Raw genomic sequence first — 23,321 nt, 5'->3', positions numbered from 1 at the left:
CCATTTTACTTTCTTCTTTCAAATATATACGTCTTTTTTCTTTTTTAACTTTATTGAATTGGATAGGGCATTAAGCGCAAGATTAAATAGATGCAGTGAGCATGTACATTATTGCTCTGTACCATGGAAAGATGGAAAAGCATCTTTCAAAGTCAAGTTTTCACAGATTTGGATATCAGAAAAGCATTCTGGACTCAGTAATGTTTGATTTGACCCTTAAAAATGTTTAGAAATTAGCTAAAAGGGAAAGAGAAGAAAGATCATTTCACACTGAGGGACAAATTGAAGGAAATGCATAAATACATTAGACAACTTTAGAGGAGGATCACAGTACAGCTTATAAGACAGATTGGAGATTTGCTAAAATCTTGTACACAGCATAGCCATTTATTCACCACACAGATCAGAATCCACTATGTCAAAGTGTTGACTAGGTTTTTGCCTTCTCCTGTGTGACCTGCACTCTTTGCCTAAGCAAAGTGCCTTCTTCAATTCTATTGAAATATAATAATATTCCTAGAAATACATAATTTTAAGGATATATTTTAATTACTGAAAAAAATCAGAATCCCCAAAGTAACTGATTTTCTTTCTCCCCAAAGTAATATTTAGTGGAAGTTGTTTGTACCAAGGACTAACAAGGAAAATGTAAATAGAGCTATAGTTTACAAAGTAAAGAAGGATGAAGAAAAGATAAAATATTTAAATTAACTAAAGTTTGTGAAATATGAGTAAAATTATAAGTAATACGTGATCTGTCTATAAAATAGAACTCATATTATAAATTTAAGTGCCTCAGAGGGTTCTAAAACACCCATACTCATACTTTGTCATCATTTTATTATATTAGCATGTGTGTATGTGTGTGTGTGTGTGTATATATATATATATGAGTGCATAATATATATTATACATAAAGTAGAGTGTGATATGCTGTAGCTGTATAGTATGCCATTTTCTTCCTTACAGTAGTCAATTTAAGGAAAAAAAATAGCATGCATTTCGATTGTTTTTTAACTTATCAAAATATGTGCTGTTGGAGCTAAAATAAGATAAAAACTCCCACTGCTGGTGAAAATAGAGTTTTAAAATAATAAATAACTGTTTTTCTGTTGAAGGAAATAATTACAGTCTAACTTGTGAACAGTACAATTTGTGTGCACATGTAAACCTATACTATTTTATTAAAATTGCAATCATATTTTATGGGTTAGCTCTGAAATAATTATGAAGACTTTTGAAATTTTGGAAATGCTGTATACATTGTTATTACCTCAAGGTGACTTTCATAGATTAAAGGCTCCAGGGAATGAGACCTTTATGGAGAAATGAGAAAACTACATCCTTTCAAAAGACATTTTGCTTACCGGCTGCTTTTAAGAAGTAGTTGATCCAAAGATAAATGAGGAATTTCATAAGGTCTTTTTTTTTTAATTCCACTAGAATTTTTCATTTTAAATTACCTTTCATCTTAATTTTCCTTGAAAGATTTCACATGTTTCCTAAAATTTATATTCAGACAAAAATTAAAATGATCTATAACACCCTCAAATGTAATTTTTAGTTCATTTCTAGGTTTAAGAAAGCAATAATTTCCAAGAAAAGAAATATAATTATATTTCCCTTTGAGACATTGAGAATCTTGACACTGTGCAAAGTCCAAAAGGGATTCATATCCTAACACCATAGAAAACATTTGGGATATTTGCTTTGTACATATATACTGAAAGGTTGCTTAGTTAACCAATATAATATATTTAACATTTTTTATATTTCCTATAAATTTAGAATACTATTATCAATGTGTACTTTCCAAGGAAATTTCTGCCTCTGGGTAGACGTGCACAAAGTCTCCTCCTTCTTCTTACAAGTTCCCTCCCTGACAGTTTCTTTCAATTAATACCATTGTAACTTCCTACCTAGAGACACAGATCATCATCTTTGTTGTTGAATGATAAGGCAAATCTTTTGGATTTACCTCTTCTGCCTATTTTCTGTATTCTACAGGCTTTGTAATCCAAACAGTGTTCTCTTGAAGTCTTGATTAGAGGGTTCCAAATCCTTATTCATTACTGTTATGAGAAATAAAATGCAAATAATTTGCAAGTTTCAGTATTATTTGGAAATGAAGAAACGCTATTCTAAGGAAATAGGCACAGGGGAATATGTGTGTATATATCTATATGGTATGTGCATATCTATACTTTTATGAGTATATTTACAGTCTGTGTATATATACTCCATAATATGCAGCAAAAATTTGATATGCATCTCTGTGCATTCATTGTATTTATTCTTCATTCTTTGAGAATTCTTATTCATACAAAAACCTAACTTTATATTGCTTAGTCTCTCTCAGCTGTTCCAGATATCTTGGAGTACGTAATAGAAAATCCAGTTATTCCTGACCAGGAAAGGAGAGGGAAGTCAGACTTTGGACTTTGAGACCTTAGAGGTAGGACTCTTCATGTACTATTTCCTAACTCAGGAATTGGCACAGATGACTGGTCCAACACATGGGTTACTACCTTTGAAAAGGTGAAAAATCCTGGAGAATATATTGCATGCAAAGGCCTAGAAAAGAACAAATACAAAAGAGAATATTTGGGTTAAATTAAAAAATATATCAAAAATTGTCTGTGAAAATCCCCCAAGAAATCTTTTTATTTAAATGAGAAACATGTTTTGTATGATGTGGTTATATATTTTAAGCCCTAAGTATTTCCAAAATACATCTGTCGTCATGAATTGTCTTCCAATATTGAGCCATGCCAGGTCACCTGCCCTTATCTGAATATGCATTATTTATCCTTGTCTCTGGGGTTTTTATTTTGCCTTGACACCCCTTTAAAATATTTTCCCATAGTAAAAGTAGAAAAGGGGACCTGTTTTCTACTTTCCAGGCAAAGGGACACCTCCACAGTATAAACTTGGCTCAGTGATTATCAGAGGCTCACCAGTTAGTTTATCTACACTAGTTCCTGTATGAACCTGAAAGTGCTCATATGAATAGTATCCTCATGGAAAAGTAGTGAATGTCTCTTTATCTATTGGAACACACAAGCATATCATGAACAATCAGAAATCCCATCAAAAGCATTTTGATGAATTTCTCCAAGTTCCTAAAATGAATATATATTAATTTTAAAATTAGAAAAATATTATTTTAATTTCCAAGTAAACATTCTATATATCCATCAAAAGCCTGATTGAATTGCATCACTTCCAGAATGCCTTTCTAATTTTTTTCACTATACAATTTTATATGAAACTTCACTGTCCCAAGCATTGTTTATCTTATCTCATATTTATATTTGTCCTGAATCCCATTTAAAATATCAAGTTCTTGAAGTACATGAATCATGTCTAAATATCTTCATGTTTCCCACAGTGTCTAGCCAAGTACCAGTCTTAATAAATGTGCACTGAATTGAAATTAATTAAAAGTTTATTCTAGTTTATTTGATCACATATATATTTTTTTCATATTCAGGGTATATGATCCTGTGGTTATATCCTGCTCCTATTCGTTTGCACTGAAAATACACAAATGAGGAACCCATTTATACTCAATCTCTTTTCCAAATCTCTGAGTGCTACTTCACACATAACCTGTCACAAAGCACCAGATGTTGTGAAGTAATGCAGCAATGTTATTTGGATTTATGGGAAATTTGAGAGACGGTAGACTGCTGAAATAAAAATACAAAACTCTGGGAGTCTCATATGCAGGCATGCTTACAGACACACTGGATGGCTCAATACTCTTTTGATAATCCAGTACCTTAACTGGGGCATGGTGCATGTTGAATAACATCAATCCAGATAGTTACACTTCAAAATGTGCATGTCTTTGTAAAAAGGAACAATGAAAAAACAGGTTTGAATTTGTGAGATGTTGACCCTTGAAATATTGCTTAAATCAGTGAAAACCCTAATTGAATAAGCAAAGGTCATACTAGCTTTATTTGCCTGAGGAAAGGTTCAGATTACACAGAATTGCAAAAAATTGAAAGTGTCTTCTAACTTGTGTTTTCAGGGAGTATTGTTGTTTTTACTTCACCCATTTTTTTTATGGTATTAATGTGACATTAATATGAAATATTTCAAAAACAGAAGAGAAAAATATAGTGTATGAATACCTATGTAATTACTTCACATTAAATATTAAAATTTAGCCATATTTGTGTCAGAGTACTAATAATGAAATAAAAAAGGAAGATTGAGTGGAAGATCCCTGTGTGTCCCCCACCCCCCTATCTCATTTCTTCCCTCTCCTAAGGAAATCACTATTTACGATTTGGCATTTATATTTTGCTACCATTGTGATATATACATATATAAATTTCTCATATGTTATATGAATAATATTGTATATTACATATAATTCTGCATCTTACTCTTTCCAGTAATTTTTTTTAATGTAGCCACATTGATACACATATGTCTAGGTTAATTCTTTTCACTGCAGCATGACAGTCCATCATTTTACTCGATATTGCAAAGTAAGAACAAAGTTCAAGGTAACACAATTCCTGATTTCAAAACTTACCACAAAGCTATAGTAACCAAAACAGTGTGGCACTGGCATAAAGATAGACTTATAGACCAATGAAATAGGATTGAGGATTCTGATGATGTGGCCATATGTCTATGGCCAACTGATTTTGACAAGAGCACCAAGCACACTAATTGGGGAAAAAAATAGTCTCTTCAACAAACTATGCTGGGAGAACTGTATATCTACTTGCACAAGAATGAATTTGAACCCCTACTTCATACCATAGACAAAATTAATTTTAAATGGATAAAGGACCTAAATAAAAATGCTAAAACATTGGTTTAGTCTGCTAAAGCTGCCAAAGTACAGTTATCATAAAATGTGTTGGCTTTTACAGTGGGGATATATTAGCTTACAAGCTTACAGTTCTGGGGCTGTGAAAATGTCCAAATCAAGACATCATCAAGGTGATACCTTCTTCCTGAAGACAGGCTGCAGGTGATCCTGGACTCCTCTGTTAGACAGTAAGGCACATGGCAACATCTGCTGCTCTCTCCCTTCTCTTCTGGGTTTTCGTTGCTTCCAGCCTCTGGCTTCAGTGACTTCCTGTTTCTGTGGTTTTCTCTCTTGGATTCTACATTTGTTTTTCTCTGTGTATTTCTCTCTGTATTCATCCCATTTACAAAGGACTCCAATAAGAGGATTAAAACCACCCCTGGGTCATGCCCCAACTGGAGCAACCTAATCAAAAGATTCCATTTACAATAGGTTCACTCCCAAAGAAATGGATTAACTTTGAGAAAATAATCTTCTGGGGTCCATAAAGCTTCCAAACCATCACAGCCATAAAACTCTAAGAAGAAAACTTAGAGAAGACTCTTTATAACCTTGGATTTGGTAGTAATTTCTTAGATATGACACCAAAACATAAGCAAGAAAAGAAAAGAATAGATAAAAGGGACTTCGCCAAATTCTTTAAATTGTGCATCAAAAGACACTATCAAGAAAGTGAAATGAAAACCCACAAAATGAGAGAAAATAATTGCCAACCATATATTTGTTAAGGGTTTAATATCCAGAATATGTAAAGACTGCTGCAACTCACCAACAAAAAAGACAAAGAACTCAATTAAGAAATGGCAAAGAAGTGAATAGATATTTCTCCAAAGAAGATATACACATGGCCAATAAGCAAATGAAAAAGTGCTCAACATCATTTTTTCATTAGGAAAATGCAAATTAAAACCACAATGAGATCCACCAGGATCTACTAGGATGGCTGTTATTAAAAAAAAAAGAAAGAAAATAGTAAATGTGGATGAGTAGGTGGAGATATAGGAACCCTTATATATTGCTGGTGATACCATAAAATGGTATGGCCACTGTGAAAATCAGTTTAGTGGTTCCTCAGAAAGTTGAAAATAGTATTACCGTATGACCCAGCAATAGCACTCATTGGTATATACAGTACCCAAAATAATTGAAAGCAGGGACTCAAATAGGTATTTGCATGCCAATGTTTATAACAGCTTATTCACAATAGCCAAGAGGTGGCAGCAACCAAATGTCCACCAATGGATGCATGGATAAACAACATGTGGTATATGCATACAATGGAATGTTATTCAGCCATAAAAAGGAATGTAGTTCTGATGCATGCAACATCATGGATGAAACTTGGATATACATATTGAGTGAAATAAGCCAGACACAAAAAACAAACATTGCATTACTTTGCTTATGTGAAATTCTGAAAAGAAGAAAAGTTCATGGGGTCAAAAAGTAGATTATATGTTACCAGAGTACAAGGTGGGGGGAGGAGGGAGAAGAGGAGTTATTGTGAATGGCTACAGAGTTTCTGTTTGAGGTGATGAAAAAGTTGGGATAGTGGATATTAGTGATAATAACACAATATTGTGAATGTATTGGATACTTCTGAATTGTACACTCAGAAGTGGTTAAAATGAGATATTTTATACCATTTATATATATATATCATGCATATATATACATATATAAATGCTACTACAAAAAAAAGATAAAAGGAAAAAAATATCTAAAAATTCTACACAACAGGAGATAAGTGATTGAAAATGGCTTATCTTGGTTTTGTTTTTTTTTAAACCATCATTCTTTTTCTCCTTATTTTCTACTTTCCCATTCTCAGTAGGGTTAATGATATTTTTAATGATCTTTTTACATTTTTTATTTTATTCTTTCATTTTAATGGATATTTCTAAATTCTTAGCATATGATATTTATTTCAGGTTTTATAACAGTCTAAAATTTTTAATTTTGCTGTCCTTTACTACATACTTCAGAACTTAGCACATTTTATCTATTATGATTTTAATTTAAAAAATAGTGATTTTTACAGTAAAATATAATATTTTATAAATTCAAATTTGTTTGCACAGTGTCATTGTTTTTATTTCAATTCAGTTTTAACATCTGGGCTATTTTCCCATGTTAAATATAAGCATCTTTAATAATTATTTTAATAATGTTTTTAGGGCTTCACCACCATCTAAGAATGTGTTTCTTTTTTATCATGTAGTTATTTCTTTATATGGGTATAAATTTCCAGTTAAATACTTATTTTAACCTATTACATTTTAGTGATTAATCATTTACTTTAGGCCTTTGTTTTTACTGCTGGTCTAATTTCCTTCAGTTGTAGATAATTCTTACCTTGAATTAAAAAAACAAATTATCTTTATATCAGATATTCTTTAATGTTACTACCACATACCAAAATATGAATTTATCTTTTTTTCATCTTCTGTAGTACACACAGTCACTTGCTTTGGGACACCTCTGTTTATTTTTATATTCTAGAAAATTATCAGCTCCATCTTTTATAGCTTCTCTTCCATTCTTCCCTTTTCTTTTTCTGTAACTACTGTTAGACTCAAGTTAAATATTCAAATTTTGTCCTACATATTTCCAATATTTTTTAATATTTTAGTTTCTTTGCTATTTATATAAGTATAATAAATAAAACATATATAAAACATAATACAATGTCTACTGTTCTCTATAAATAATTACATAATGCATCAAAAGACTTCAGGAAAAATAACAATTACAAAAAGACTGATTACTCACCTCTCAATTAAGTATGAAAATCTAATACAATTTTAATAGTCAATATTCAGATCATTCCTTTCCATTAATTATCTAAGAATCAGTTATGTGAGAAAATGGTCTCTTTCCTGTAGATGAAGTCATTTTCTTTGTGTGCCAGTCTACACTCACTACATCTGAATGATGAATTCATATTATGTATTTTTTTTCTTGGAATTCCCTTTAGTTCAGAACCATTTGAGGAGGTAGGGGTTATGGGTAGATAAATGGAACTGTGATTTGAAGATTCTACAGATGATTTAGTCTAAATGTAATTTTAGGTACAAGGGTAAGGCAGAGTTAGAAATTTAAAAAACGCTCTTAAATACTAGAGGTGATCTGAATTAGTTTTATCAATTCAGACATAGCTTGTTTCATAAATACTCCTTGAATATTTACTGTTGGGTAGTCAGTGTTTCCATATGCCATATAGTTTAGTCATTAAATGCATTCTGGAAAAATAGCTATCTTTATTCTATTTTATTTCAGAAGAAAGACTAAGTCTCATAATATCTAATGCAGAGCTGGATGTAAATCTAGGTTCCCTGACTCCAAATCCAGTGCTCTTTTTAATTACATATATGTCAAAACTCTCATTATGGAAATGTTGACTCAAATATTTCTATTACCTTTTGTTGTAGTATTATTTTTTAATAAAAATCCAAATATAGCATTTTGGTCATAACATGATAAGAATGGTTTGCAGACTTCCAAGACCAAATTATCTTCCACATCTTTATGCTTTTCTATAGCAGTAAACTCCTTAAATTTATTTAACAAACCCCTGAGGAGAAAATGACAAAGTAACTCAGGGAGTAGAAGGAAAGACTCAAAAGATAGGTAGCAGATCACCAAAGACAAACTGAGGCACCTCCATGTTGGATTTCTTTCCAAGGTGTACCAGTAACTTCCCAAGGCAAAAACAGCTTGTGGTAGATTGAAGTACGTACCCCAACAAAAGCCATGTTCTTAAACGTAATCCACATCCCTTTGGGTATGAATCCACTGTAAATAGGACCTTTTGAAAATGCTATTTTTAGTTAAGATTTGGCTCAATTGAATCAGGGTTGGCCTTAGTCCATATTACTGGAGGCCTTTTAAAGAGAAGTCAAGAAGGCCTGAAGAAGAAGAGAGAAATCAGTGGGCAACTGGATGACTATATACAAGGGAGAGAGATCACCAGGTCACAGAGATGCAAGCCAAGGAACCCCAAGTATTGCAGCAAGCCAGCACCACAATGCTCAAGATTTGAGGGAAAAGCATGGCCTGGCTGATGCCTTGATTTTGGACTTAAAGGCTTCCCAAACATGAGTTAATACATTCTTGTTGTTAATCCACACCAATGTGTGATATTTGTCATAGCACCGTCTTAAACTAAGGCATAGTCCAAGGGGCAATTTGGCCTCTATCCTAATGCTTGCTAAGGCTGCCTCTGAGTTCTTCCGCAGAACAGCCCCAAGTTGATGCCAAAATATAATGATGATGCCACCTTCTCATAACTGTAGGCTATCAACCTTGGAGGAGAATTCATAAAACAGTGAGCAAAGTCTTTCTAAACCTTGGAATCAAACTAAATCCTCCTGACACTTTCCTCTAGTGAACTCAATGTGTGCTATTGTTTATTTTTTCTGTCATTTTCTATTTTAAGGGAAGTACATTCCCTGAAGATTCCTATCAATTCTACTATACATTTTGGATTGCTCAACTGATTACAAAACTCAATATGATGAAACTTGAAATGCACATAATATTTTTCTGTATATGTGAAAAAAATGACTATGGAAATTGATGGGATTACATTTTATTTTAGTCCTAGAACCATTATGGTTGGAATAGTATTAATAATCTAATCCTGCAAGTGTTTATATACTTTGGTTTCCAATTTCTCCAATGACTTGTAAATTAGTTATTGAATCAATCTCACTGAAACTGCCAGGAGTTACAAACCACAGGGGTAGTTAAGAATGGATAATCTGTGCATCAAAACTGATGCTATCCGGACAAATGGGAGCAAGTGGCCAGATCCTAAGCCTGAGATGATAAATCTGTAGAGTTTCTTTTCTGCTCTTCAGGATTCTCAAATATTCTGTCCTTTTCCCCTAGATACCTGAGATTTGAGTGTTGTGGGCAAAATTCTGGTACCCATGTTGAACTTGTCTCTGCTGACACATTTCTCCTTCCTTTTTAATTTTTTTTTCTTGTATTGGATTATAGAATATACCATGAATAAATTAAGAAAAAAAGATTTCTAAACTTAGTAAAACTAAGGTATGCAATTTGCTACCACAAAAGAAGACAAAGCTGGTAGACTAATTGATTCACTCATTGACTAAATATCTCATTGTAAGGAAGTGTGAGTCCTGGGACATAGAGTAATTTATCCAAGATCACAGTTAGTGAATGTCAGAGCTGGGATACACTGAATTAATAATTTATTATTATTATTCCGTATTCATTTTAATCAAGCATCTAATCTTTGTCAACCTCATGAGAACATTAGGAATATTTCAACCTTCATTTAAATTTACTCCTCAATGCCACTATTCATATGATATAAAGGGAAGTAGTATTCCCACTTAATAAATACAAAGTTCAATTTGGTCAATGGTATTTGTGGATGGGTGTATGAAAGGAAACTAATTAAAATACTAACATGCCAGATACAGATCACAGAATTAACCATTAGTTACAAGACTATGCTATTTACTAGAAATGATGTAGCTCTGCATGACAAAGGACTGAGGAAAAACACCTCTGCATATTTCAGTTTCCTTATCTGTATCATGACTGAGATAGACGGATTATCTTGGAAGTCATTTCTAGCTTTTATAGTCTACAAGAGGGTGACTCAAATATAGGAATAAACTTCCCCCAAATCTCATGTGATTCCCAGTGCTACATATCAATACTACAAAATGAATAAGGAATATATTGAGGAGCCAGATGTAATGATGGCAGAGGTAGCTTTTATTCTCTCAGTACCTTAAGTGCCCTATTTTGATAATTCTACACTCTTGGGTTAATTGACAGGTTTGCTACAGAAATGAAGAGGAGGAACTTCTAAGATATCTTTTATATCCCTATCATAGCATGTTCTCCCTTCCCAACTTTCTCTGCATTATTGTCCCCTTAATTTCTTCTTCATGAGTAAATCTCATCTCAGTTATCTTTGGTCAAATATACAACAGTACGTTATATATAGTCCAACATAGCTCTAGATGGCAAATAAGTACCAGAGCATTTCACAAATAGCAAAAGTAAAGAAATTTCATGCAATATTATCCATTCAGCATAAATTTTCTTTTCTTTTTTCCACTAAATAAATGGCTATTTACAACACTGTTGTAAACTCAAGACTTTTATTTTTGGTAAATGAGATCAGAAATCTCCTGGAACAAAGAGAAGAATTAATTCTGAGGCAGAGGCAGAGCAGTTGGGCAGAGTTGCCTTTTCTTCCCTAGGGTGGAGTGCTTCCCCTGTTCTCACTACATCTGGCAGCACAGATGGCAGGAAAATTAATAGGAGGGAGCGGCATTGACCTCATGTGGATATAAACAAGTCCTCATACTCCACAGGCAAGAAAATCTGATAATATCCTTAGAAAAGACCTTGAAAGTTCATTGAGTTCAGCTCCCTGCTGCTGATAGAGCTGTACGTGACAAAGTCCAATGTCCTGGACTAGCGTCTTTTAGTTAATATACATAGAAACACTAGAATAGGTCACTGAGGAAAGCCATGCAGTGTTCCTCCCTAGGAAATTCGGAAGTATTATAACATCTGCCTTATGTTAGCATATCTTGTTGAAGATAGGAGTTGGGGAAAATTTGTACTTGAGCTCTTTCAATCTTGTGTTATTCTATAAACCCTTATTAGAACCCTCAGAGAAAAGGAGTCTAGAGATGTTCATCTTTAAATACATCGATGGGGTTGACCCAACTAGTTTGCTTTAAGAATGTATTGGTGATGAACATTAATCACTAAAATATAATCTACTATAAATTCTTTGATCCAAAAAAATGACCAAAATTTTGTAAATGTTTGTGGCAGCTTTAGACTGGCTTAACAGCCATTCCCAACACCATCTCCCTCACCAGCTTCTATTATAAGTAGCTTTATGTATGAATAAGCCCTAATCCAAGGCTCCTGTGAGGGTTTTAAAGAAAAATTTAGTTTTCTGTTTAAAGAGACAAATGGATATTGTGCCCTGTCTTTTCCCTTCTATTTTCCTTGAACATGGACTTGACGATATCTTGCAAGGCAAGAGAATTGCTTTAACTTCACCCGAGAACAAATCTAAATGATACGCTTACTATGGTCTAAATATTCTTTAACATATTCTTTAACAATATCTTAGGAATAAGAGTCTATGGCATGGTAGTAAGAGAAATACCAATTCAACTGGCAATCCAAATATTACTTCAACTATTATATTTAGGTTTACAATCTAGAAAGTACTTTCAAACACTATATCACAAAAAGCCTTTTCCTCCGCCTGGACAATGTTTCCACTTACATCATTTTTTATTATAAACCAACTAAATAATCCATTCCTACTGCAAATAATCACCCAGTTCACATTTAAATACAAATTTGGAAAAAGTGCTAGCTAGGTAAACCCAATCACATATGTCTGGATAAGTCTACAAAATGAAACACAAAGCTTGTTTTTTCAGTGTTTTTTGTTTTGTTTTGTTTTGTTATGTGTATGCATGAAAGTGTTTTGAAAAGCACATAGACTCTATTTCATGATTCCATATATGACCAATGGTAATGAGGTTGTGTTCAAATTTGAATATTCTAAATATTTTAGAAATAAATCCAAGTCATTGGTGCCCCCAAATAACATTAGCTAATGGTTCTCAAATTTAGCATACATACAGATCATCTAGAAAGCTTGTAAAAACACGGATATGGGGACCCACCTCCAGAAGTTGATTCAGTAGTCTTGGTTGAGGAGATGCAGAATTTACATTTCTAACAGTTCACAGATGAACCTGATATTTCAGATCTGAGGACCACACTTTCAGTGATGTAAATATAAACAATTTCAAACAACTTTCATAAATAATATCTATTATACCTTCACTGTCTTCAATAAGGGAGACCAGCAGTCTTTGTGAAAGGTGTCACCACATTCTACTTTAAAATCAAGCTCCTATTTAATATGACTATTGCATAGAACTGGCAAAATCTGATGAAATTAGTCCAACACTTGCTTTCCCAGATATATAACTCTTAAACCTATGTGAAAATCTCATGCAAATAAGTGGTCTCCCAACTCCAATTTTGATAACTCTTGCATTTTAATAAGTTCCAACCATTTCTATCACTGGAAATCATTTTGATCCATGCCAAGTCCTACTGTGTGGGACTAATCTTTTGAAATATGCTAATGCTAAATTAAAAGAACATGTGGAGTCTAAAATTCATAGTCACCCATGTTATGATACAATAATCACATTTTCAAATGTTCTAATCCCCATTTAACTAAGGAAGAATATGTGTTTCTCATTAAATTACCATTCATTTCTTCTGTTTCTAGTTTTAATCACACACATGCACACACACATACACACACCATGACAAGTTTTGTTTGTCAGAGAAGGCAAAAAAGATGCTACTTTTTAGTTAATGGAGAGGACAGGCTGTTCTGATGAATCTCCTGCAGCAGGTGTCTGATGGACGATTATTTAATCTCTGCTTTGGGGAAGAGCAATCAAATGGTAGCTCTTGCTATTTGTTTAATAAAAACTCCAGATGCTGACAATGTTTCCCCATGGCCATTGATATGTAATGATTTGCACACAGCTGCTAAAAAACTATCAAGCCCAACTACTTCAAGATTGTGACTGGGAATAATTCTTTTTTCTTAGTGTGTTTTATGCACAGCCCTTATGGCATAACTCACATATTTTTCAAGTGTTAGATTGAGCCAGCTAAATCAGATTTATTTCCATTTATTCTCTCATGCTTCTGTGAAGAGCTCTGACACACATTAATGGGAGCATTTTGATGTGACGATAGAATGCCATAGCTTTGAGTCTCTAGTTAACGTGGAAATACAGTAAGTTATGCATCTTTATATGGAGCACAGTTTATGCAAATTTATGTTGCACAAATATATTTATTCAGACTTTTAAATACATGCAAAGAGAATAAAGTACAAAGTTGCATGGATTTGTTAAAGAGTAATTCCAATATGGGCTCTCCTAGTATTTACATTTTAACTAGCATTTTAAAAAATCTTTCCTCATTTTCACTCTTTACAATCACCTAAACGTCAGTCATGGAAACATCTTAAATTTGTTCCATATCCACAGAAATAGTTTCAGAACTATTTCTGAGTTCCCTCAGGAAAGATAGATGGTCAATTCCTGATGAGCAAAGAGTAGTATTCTCTGGATTTTGTAAGGCACTTAAGAGGATGGCAGGCAACTCACAGCCATAAAAATATTAACAGAAAATGTCATGTGCAGTTCTTTTTTTTGCTTTTCAGTTACTTGAATGAGTAGACTCTTTTAAGAGGATCCAGGTAATCCTCCTGAGATTTACTAGGGAGTACAACTACCATCTAAGACAGAGTAGCAGAGCTTCTCCATGGCAATACTCAAAATGGATGCAATCCTACAGACAGGGTAGGGAGGTGAGATTCTGATGTATTCAGTCATCAGGGAAGTAAAGAGTTAGCTCCGTCAGCTACACTGACCTTCCTGCTCTTCACAAATCATCTCACATCTATAGCAGAGTTGCTTGTCCTTTCTTTTTCTGCTGCACTTAAATGTTTGTCATAATTTGACTATGAATGGCCACAGCTGAAATATATTAACATATGCTGAAATAAATGAGTGTGTTGTATTGAGAAATTGCACTAATAAACAGTGAATAATTATACAGTGTTTTACTAGTTTCTTATTTCTGCTGTAACAAATCACCACAAACTTGGTGGCTTAATAAATGCACACTTACAGTTCTGGATATCAGAAGTTTCAACTGGGTTTAACTGGGTTGACATCAAGGTGTCTGCAGGGCAGGGATCCATCTGCATACTCTAAGGGAGAAACTTTTTCTTTGCCAGTGCCATCTTCTGAAAGTCTTCTGCATTCCTTGGCTTCAAAACAAGCACAGTTTCATCTTCAAACGTCTCTCTGAGTATGATCCTCTGCTTCCTTTTTAAAATATCCTTCTCTCTTTCTCTGGCCCTCCTGTCTCCCTTTTATAAGGATCCTTGTGATTACATTGGAACCATCCAGATAATCCAGTATAATCCCCCCCTTCACAAGATCCTTAACTTAATCACATCTGCAAAGTCACTATGTAATATCTATCCATCCCTCGCTCTCTCTCTCAACCTCTCTCTCTCTTCCCTTCCTCCCTCCCTCCCTCTACTTTCTTCTTTGACAGAAGTTGTAGGTTTACAGAAAAATCATGCATAAAATACAGAGTTCCCATGTATCAACCTATTATTAATACTTATTAGTGTGTTACATTTGTTAAAATTCGTGAGAGAACATTGTTATAATTACACTAATAACTATAGCCCATGTTTATGTTAGGGTTCGCTGTTTGTGTCATGTAGTTATAAGGACTTTTTAAAAATTTGATTCTAGTAACACATACAAAACCTAAAATGTCTCCCCTTTAATCACATTCAAATATATAATTCAGTGATATTAATTTCATTCACAATATTCTGCTACAATCACCACCATACATTACAAAAATTTTTGCATCATCTCAAATAGAAATTCTATATAATTTAAGCATTAATTCCCCATTCCCAACCCTCCACATGGCTCCTGCTGACCTATATTCTAGATTTGGACTCTATGAATTTGCTTTATGTAATTATTTCATATCACTGAGTTCATCCAATATTTGTCCAGGCTTATTTTACTCAACATGATGTCTTAAAGGTTAATCCATGTTGTCGCATGTATCAGAACTCCATTTTTTTTTTTTACAGTTGAATAATATTCCATTTTGTATATATACCGCATTTAATTTATCCATTCAACTACTGATGGACACTTGGGTTGCTTCCATATTTTGTTTCATAAACATTGGTGTGAAAATATCTTTTTGTGTTCCTGCTTTCAATTCTTTTGGTATATGTCTAGAACTGGGATAGAACTGGGATAGTCATATGGTAACTCTGTATTTAACTTTCAAAATGTCTTCCACAGTGACTGCTCCATTTTACATTCCTACTAACAAAGAATGAGCATCCCTATTTCTCCACATCTTCTCCAACACCTGTATTTTCTGTTTTTTTAATAGTAGCCATTCTGTTGGGTGTGAAATTGTATCTCACTGTGGTTTTGATTTGCATTTCCCTAATAGCTAATGATGTTGCTCATCTTTTCCTGTGCTTTTTGGGCATTTGTATACCTCTTTGGAAAAATGTCTATTCGAGTATTTTGCCATTTTTTGAATTGGGTTGTTTGTTGTTTGGTTGTTGAGTTGTAGGATTTGTAAAATATATTCCAGACATTAAACCCTTGTCAGATATATGGTTTCCAAATATTTTCTCCCATTCTGTAAGTTGTCTTTTCACTTTCTATATAAAATCTTTTGATGCACAAAAGTTTTTAATTTTGATGAAGCTCCAATTTTTCTTTTGTTTCTTGTACTTTGTGTATAAAGTCTAAGAATCAATTGCCTAACACAAAGCACTGAATATGCTCCCTATGTTTTCTTCTAGGAGTTTTAGAGTTCTAGTTCTTTTATTTGGATGTTTGATCCATTTTCAGTTAATTTTTCTATATGATGTGAGGTAAGGGTCCACCTTCATTCTTTTGTATATGGATAACCAGTTTTCCCAGCTGTGGATTTTTCCTATATGCCCTTTTATCATGTTGAAGAAGTTCCCTTTTATTCCTAGTTTTCTAAATGTTTTTATCAAGAAAAGTGCTGGATTTTATAAGTGACTTTTCTGCATAATTTGGGATTATTATGTGTTGTTGTTGTTTTCCTTCATTCTGTTATTGTGGTGTATTTAACTAATTGATTTTCTTAAGTTGTACCAACCTTTCATTACCAGAATAAATCCCATTTGATCACAGTGTATAATTCTTTCAATGTACTGTTGCATTTGGGTTACTAGGATTTTGTTGAGGATTTTTTCATCTATATTCATAAGATGTATTGGTATACAGTTCTTTTTTTGTGTTACTTTTATCTGGCTATAGTATGAGGGTGATGTTGGCCTCACAGAATGAGTTAGGGAGTATTCCCTCCTTTTCAATTTTTTGGAACAGTATGAGCAAAATTGGTGTTAATTATTGGGATGTTCAATAATTTTCCCTGTGAAGTCATCTGGTCCTGGGCTTCTGTTTGTTGGGAGGTTTTTGATTACCAATTAAATCTCTTTACTAATAATTAGTTTATTGAGATCTTCTATTTCTTCTTGAGTCAGTTTAGGTAGTTTGTGTGTTTCTTAGAAATTGTTTATTTCATCTAGGTTATCTAATTCGTTGGTATATGTTTGTTCATAATATCCACTTATAGTCTTTTTTATTTCTATGGAGTCTGTAGTAATTTCCCCTTTTTAATTTTTTATTTAAGTATTTGTGTCCTCTCTCCATTTATCAGTCTAACTAAAGTTTTATCAATTTTATTGATCTTTTCAAGGAATCAAGTTCTGATTTTGTTGATTCTCTCTATTGCTTTTTATTCTCTTCTATTTAATCTCCACTCTGATATTTGCTTTTTCCTTCCTTACGCTCAATGTCTTTGCAGATTGGCTTTGCCTTGGCTGGCGCTCTCCCTTAGAGTTTAGCCCTCCTATCAAGAAGGTCAGCCCAGTGTGAATGCAAATTGTAAGTCCCTCCCTGTCTTTTCTTGGCCTGTGTTTTGTTTTCTAGTTGCCTTAGTAGTTGCTGTATTTACAGGAATTTGAATGCCCATCTACTCTCTTTGAAACAGACCTCCTTCTCCTGGATATTCTACCTCAGGACTTAAAGCAGGTGAACTTTTACCCCACCCCCAACTCAATACTTTCTTTCTTTTACTGCTTATATGTTCTAAGCTGCTTTTGTCTGGAAATCAAATTCTATGTGGGGTGAGCTGGAGAGGAGTTTCCTAGATTTATTTTTTCCAGCCAGAAGAGGCCAGTAACCCATAAGAGGAGCTGGCTCACTCCATGCTGCCCTGGGGAGGAGAAGGAAGGGCCAACAAGGGTGCCAGGAGCCTTTCCTATGGCTTCTTGATGCTGCATTTTCTTGGCCAGCAAATGCAGCTCTTTAACACTTTTCAGTATTTTTGAATAATGGTGGGCTCTTTAAGACTGTTCTGCAACTTTTGCCCTAGGCAGGTTGGAACAATGGAAACCCTTTGAGCCAGTCCCCAGAGATCTGAAGTAGCTTATCAAAAGCAGTTATCAGCTATCAGATTACACATCCTCAGACCTTGGGGAACTAGTTATGGGTGATGCTAGCTGACTGCAAAGAATGAAATGCACTGGTATTTGCAATTAACAGCCTTTTCCTATGGCTCTTCCCTAGATTTGCAGTGTTCTATTAGACCCTAGAATCTCCTACTCCTACTCCACCATTTTCCTACTTGCAAAGTCACTTTTGCCATGTAAAATATCATATTCACATGTTCTTGGGGGAGGAGCAATATGCTGTCTGTCCCAAGTACTATAAAATTATATATTATCCTTATAAACTTTCATGAGAGTCCATTTAGTTCAGCCATGCTCTTTATAGTTATAGGGTATTGTCAATTTAGAAAAAAGATATAAGTGAAATTTCAAACTATTCTTTCAAAAAAATATTTTTAAATGGTTAAATTTTACAGAGGCCTAAGTAAGATGACAAAGAGCATATAAGAGTTATTTTGAATTAGTCAAAGTATACTAATTGCTACTAATGACCTGATTTTAATATGAAGGTTAGAATATTAATGCATATAATTTAACATAAACTGATTTGTAAATAAAAAATATGTAACAGAAAATGAATGATTGACACTTTGAGGGGGTTCTTTTTTACTCCCTGGGGTTTATTAATGTCATTTTGATTTGATGGTAAAGGATAGTCAGATTGAAAGCAAAGCAGGGAAGAAGAGGGCATGGTGAGTGTAAAATGTGGGATAAAAATTTTTCTAGTTTTTGTATTATAAGAGAGGGAGCAAGAACATGTTCAGAAGGTAAGTAAAAAATGCATGCATACATGTTTAATTTTCTGTAATTTACTGTGTCTAAGATATAAGTTTTGTAATAAATAGGGTGCAGGGATTTGTTATGTGGCTACATAAACAAAGAGGAAGTGTCTGAAGTAAGGCATAATTAGCTATTTTAGTGGAAATTAATTACGAAATTGAGTCACCCATTGGCTCTGGTGGAGGGTGTTCTTTCTGTCAAATTATCAGGAAGTTTTGGAGCATTGATATTTGTATCCTGGGTCCTCAGTGAGCCTACCAATATGTTAAGCCCTTTACAGTATCTCTACAAGCTCCAGTTTTTTTTTTTGTTGTTGTTTGTTTGTTTGTTTGTATTATTTGTGGCATGGCATATAGCTCTGTGATTATCCTAAAGGCCAATGGTTGTGAATAAAGGAAAACAAGGATATTAAAATATGCAACTCTTTATTTAAAAAGAAGGGTCATCAGGAAATACTTATAGAGTTTAGTGTGACACTAAAACAATTTGAATGAGCTATCCAAGTTCCCAACTGTCTTAGTTTGCCAGAGGTTCTATGACAAATACCACACAATGGGTTGGCTTAAAAAATAAACATTTATTGTCTCATGATTTTGAAGACTAGAAGTCCAAAATCAAGCTCTTGACAAGGCTATTATTTGTATAAATTCTGTCATCCTCTGGTGTGTGCTTGCAACAAACCATGGGGTTTTTGCCTTAAATCCCTACCTCCAATCACATGGTGATCACTGTTTCCTTTTGTCTGCTCTTCCAGTTTCTGCTGATTTCTGGCTTCTTCTTGTACTGATCTCTTGCTGAATGTGTCTGAATTTTCTGTCTTTAAAAGGCCTCCAGTAATATCAATTAAGACATACCCTGATTGAACTTGGCCAGTTTAACATGTTCAAAATGTTCACACCCACAGGAGAGTAAGATTAAGAACATGTCTTTTGTGGGGTTCATGATCCAATCCCAGAACCATCTTTTAGAAAATCCTTTTGGGATTCCATATCCCCTCCAGATTCTTCCTGTTCATGCCTCTCATTTCCAGGCTGGCATAAGACAAGTGTTTCTCTAAGCTCAATTCCGGCTACTTCTCCTCCCTTTCCTTCACTCCTCAACTTAAAACTAGTAGCCTGAAATAACTAAGTTAAAAGTAAAAAATGCCTTTGTTGCTTAATCCAATGGACTTCCAGCCATTACTTTTACTGGGCTCCGTAGCAGCTGTCAACGTGCTTGACCAATCATCCTTTTCTCAAATACATACATGTATATGTGGAAATGACACTATACTTCCTTAGATTTTCTACTAAAACTGGCTGGTGTTTATCAATGCCCTTCACTGGTATCTCAATTTCTATGTAACCTTGCACCTCCACGGTCTCTTTGGAATTCTCTTCCACTCTGCTAGTTTCAAATATTGAAAATATACTGACAATAGTCAAATGTATATCTCTATCTTAAACATCTGTTTTCATCTCTTATATACGCAGTTGCATAATTGACATCCTATACATATATCTTACACTCAGTCCCAAAATTTATTCTCCTCCCATGTCCCTATCTCTGTCAGAAGCTGGCTCACACAGTCACCAATAGTTAAGTCCTGCTGGTTGTACTTCATAAAGTATTTTCCAAATCCACCCACTTTCTTCTATTGCCACACATAGAACCCTAATGCAAGTCACTATCATACCTACCAGAATACACCCTATATATAGGCTGCTCTCATCTCTCTCTAACCTGTTTTCTACTCAGGAACCAGAGTGACCCCTTTAAGAAACAAGTATAATCTACAAAACACTCTATTGTATGGGCTCTGACTAAAACTCCAGGATTAGGATCAACTTTTTCTCTACCCTCCAGCTATCATTTTCACCCTCCCTCATTCATCATTCTCCAGTCATATTGATCTTTCTTCTTTCTGTTTTTTTATTGAGATTGTTCACATACCACACAATTATCCAAATATCCAAAGTGTACAATCAATTTCCCACAGTACCATCATACACCTGTGCATCCATCACCACAAGTTTTTTTTCAATTTTTAGAACATTTTCACTACTCCAGAAAAGAAATAAAGACAAAAAAAAGAAACTCAAGTCTTCCCATACCCCTAACCACCACCCCCCTCCATTATTGATTCATAGTGCTGGTATATTACATTTGTTACTGTTGATGAAAGAATGTTGTAATACTACTAACTGTAGTATACAGTTTGTAATAGGTTTATATTTCCATATATGCCCCTCTATTATTAACTTCTAGTTATAGTGTCATACCTTTGTTCTAGTTCATGAAAGAGATTTCTAATATTTGTGCAGTTGATCATGGACATTGCTCACCACAACATTCACTGTTTTATACATTCCCATCTTTTAATCTCCAACTTTCCTTCTGGTGAAATAAGTGACTCTGAGCTTCCCCCTTCCACCACATTCACACACCATTCAGCACTGTTAGTTATTCTCACAATATGCTACCATCACCTCTGTCCATTTGCAAACATTTAAGTTCAACCTAGTTGAACATTCTGCTCATAATAAGCAACTGCTCCCTGTTCTTTAGCCTTGTTCTATATCCTGGTAACTTATATTTCATGTCTATGCATTTACATATTATAATTAGTTCATATCAGTGAGACCCTGCAATATTTGCCTTTATGTGTCTGCTTATTTCTCTCAATATAGTACCCTCAAGATTTCTTCATCAACCCATTTTTTTAAGACAGATTTGTTCAAACTCCATACATTCCATCCTAAGTAAACAATCAATGGTTCCCTGTATAGTCATGTATTTATGTATTCGCCACCATCATTACTATCTATATAAGGACATTTCCATTTCTTCCACAAAGAAGTAGGAAAAGTTAAAGAAGGTAGAGAGGCAAAAGAAAAAGATTAAAAAAGGAGGAAAAAATGACAGGTAGGAAACAACAAAAGGAAAGTTGCATTAAGCTATAGTAGAGTTTAGTTCAAGAGACCTGTGGTACATAATCAAGCCTATTAATATACACATTATGGATGTCCAGAAGGAGAAGAAGAAAGGTGTGGAAGGAATATTCAAAGAAATAATGGCAGAAAACATCCCCAATTTAATGAAAGACATGAATATACACATTCAGGAAGTCCAGTGAATCTCAAACAGGATAAACTCAAAAAGAATCATACTCAGACACATAGAAGTCAAACTGTTGAATACCAAGGACAAAGAAAGAATTCTCAAAGCTGCAAGAGAAAAGCAACACGTTATGTAAAAGGGAGGCCCAGTAAGATTGTCAGCTTCTCATTAGAAACCTTGGAGACAAGAAGACAATGAGATGAAATTTTAAAGTACTGAAAAAAACAATTGCCAACAAAGAATTTTCTAGCTGGGAAGACTGATTTTCAAAAATAAGGGGGGGATTAAGACATTGCCAGATAAACAAAAGCTGATGGACTTCATCACAATTATATCTGCTCTATAAGAAATGCTAAATGGAGTTCTTCAGACTGAAGATACAGTTAAAGAAAGGCATAAACTTAGGTCCATTAAAACACTGAGAATAAATCATAGGATTTTAGAATATTTCCCTTCCTCCACATGACCATCATATCAAAAGGGCCCCAGTATAACAGCAATAGATTACAGCTGAAAGACCTGCAAGGTCTCCACTGTTGCTTCTCTGGTATTGTTTTTTCCCTAGCAGAGAGGCTAGAGTATTCTGTAGTTGATTATTTCTTTTCCCTAAGGTAGGAAGAGGTTGGAAATCTCAGCTCTGCTGAGTACATCTTTAGTATAGAGAATGCGATGAAATTTCAAAAAGTTCAAAGCCATTTCAGAATGGTTACTTTTCCCTTCTCCCTGACAGAAACACTAGAGTTTTTCCTTGGCTCTTCACCATGAGAAACTGGTGGGTTTCCTGGAGGCAACATTCATGAAAATGTGGGTACACCCTGAGTCTTTGGCCCCCAAGTTTCTCTCTTTCATCCTAGTCTACACTCGATCTCTAGCAATTTGTCAGCTTTCCATTTAAGTGTATGGCTCTAGTGTTTCTGCTGCAGGTATGGTGATCTCAGCTATGATTTTCTGTATTTGCCTGTCTCCCAGATGTTGGAGTGCCTTTTTCTCCTGCAATCTTCATATCTTATGGGTCCAAGAAAATCTGTTGATTTTCAGCTTGCTCAGTGGTTTTCTAGTTGTAATGATGGAATGATGACTTCCAAGCTCTTTACCTGTTGGAGCTGAAGCCGAAACTTAAATTAGCTGCTAAAATGTTTGTTCCCTCCATTTACCCATACAACTTCATCAACAATACTCACTAAGGAACAATGATATTTGAATTTTATTTTTTATTAATAGAAGATGGGAGCTAAAGTTTTAATTCAGTTTTTTCTTCTTTTTCTCTTTTTATTTCCTGCAAAACACAGAGCTAATTTCATAGCTACCTTTTAAGAGAGACAGGGATTAAAGAGCTTCTTCTTCTTGGTAATTATATGAAAAAGGGCAATGACATAATAGCACAGAAATGTAAAAGGCAAGAACTTAACAAAATAATTCAGATGCCATATT

The sequence above is a fragment of the Choloepus didactylus genome, chromosome 12 (genome assembly GCF_015220235.1).
Source record: "Choloepus didactylus isolate mChoDid1 chromosome 12, mChoDid1.pri, whole genome shotgun sequence".
Classification (NCBI taxonomy): Eukaryota; Metazoa; Chordata; class Mammalia; order Pilosa; family Megalonychidae; genus Choloepus; species Choloepus didactylus.
The sequence above is the reverse complement of the archived record's forward strand: the minus strand, read 5'-3'. Positions refer to the sequence as shown.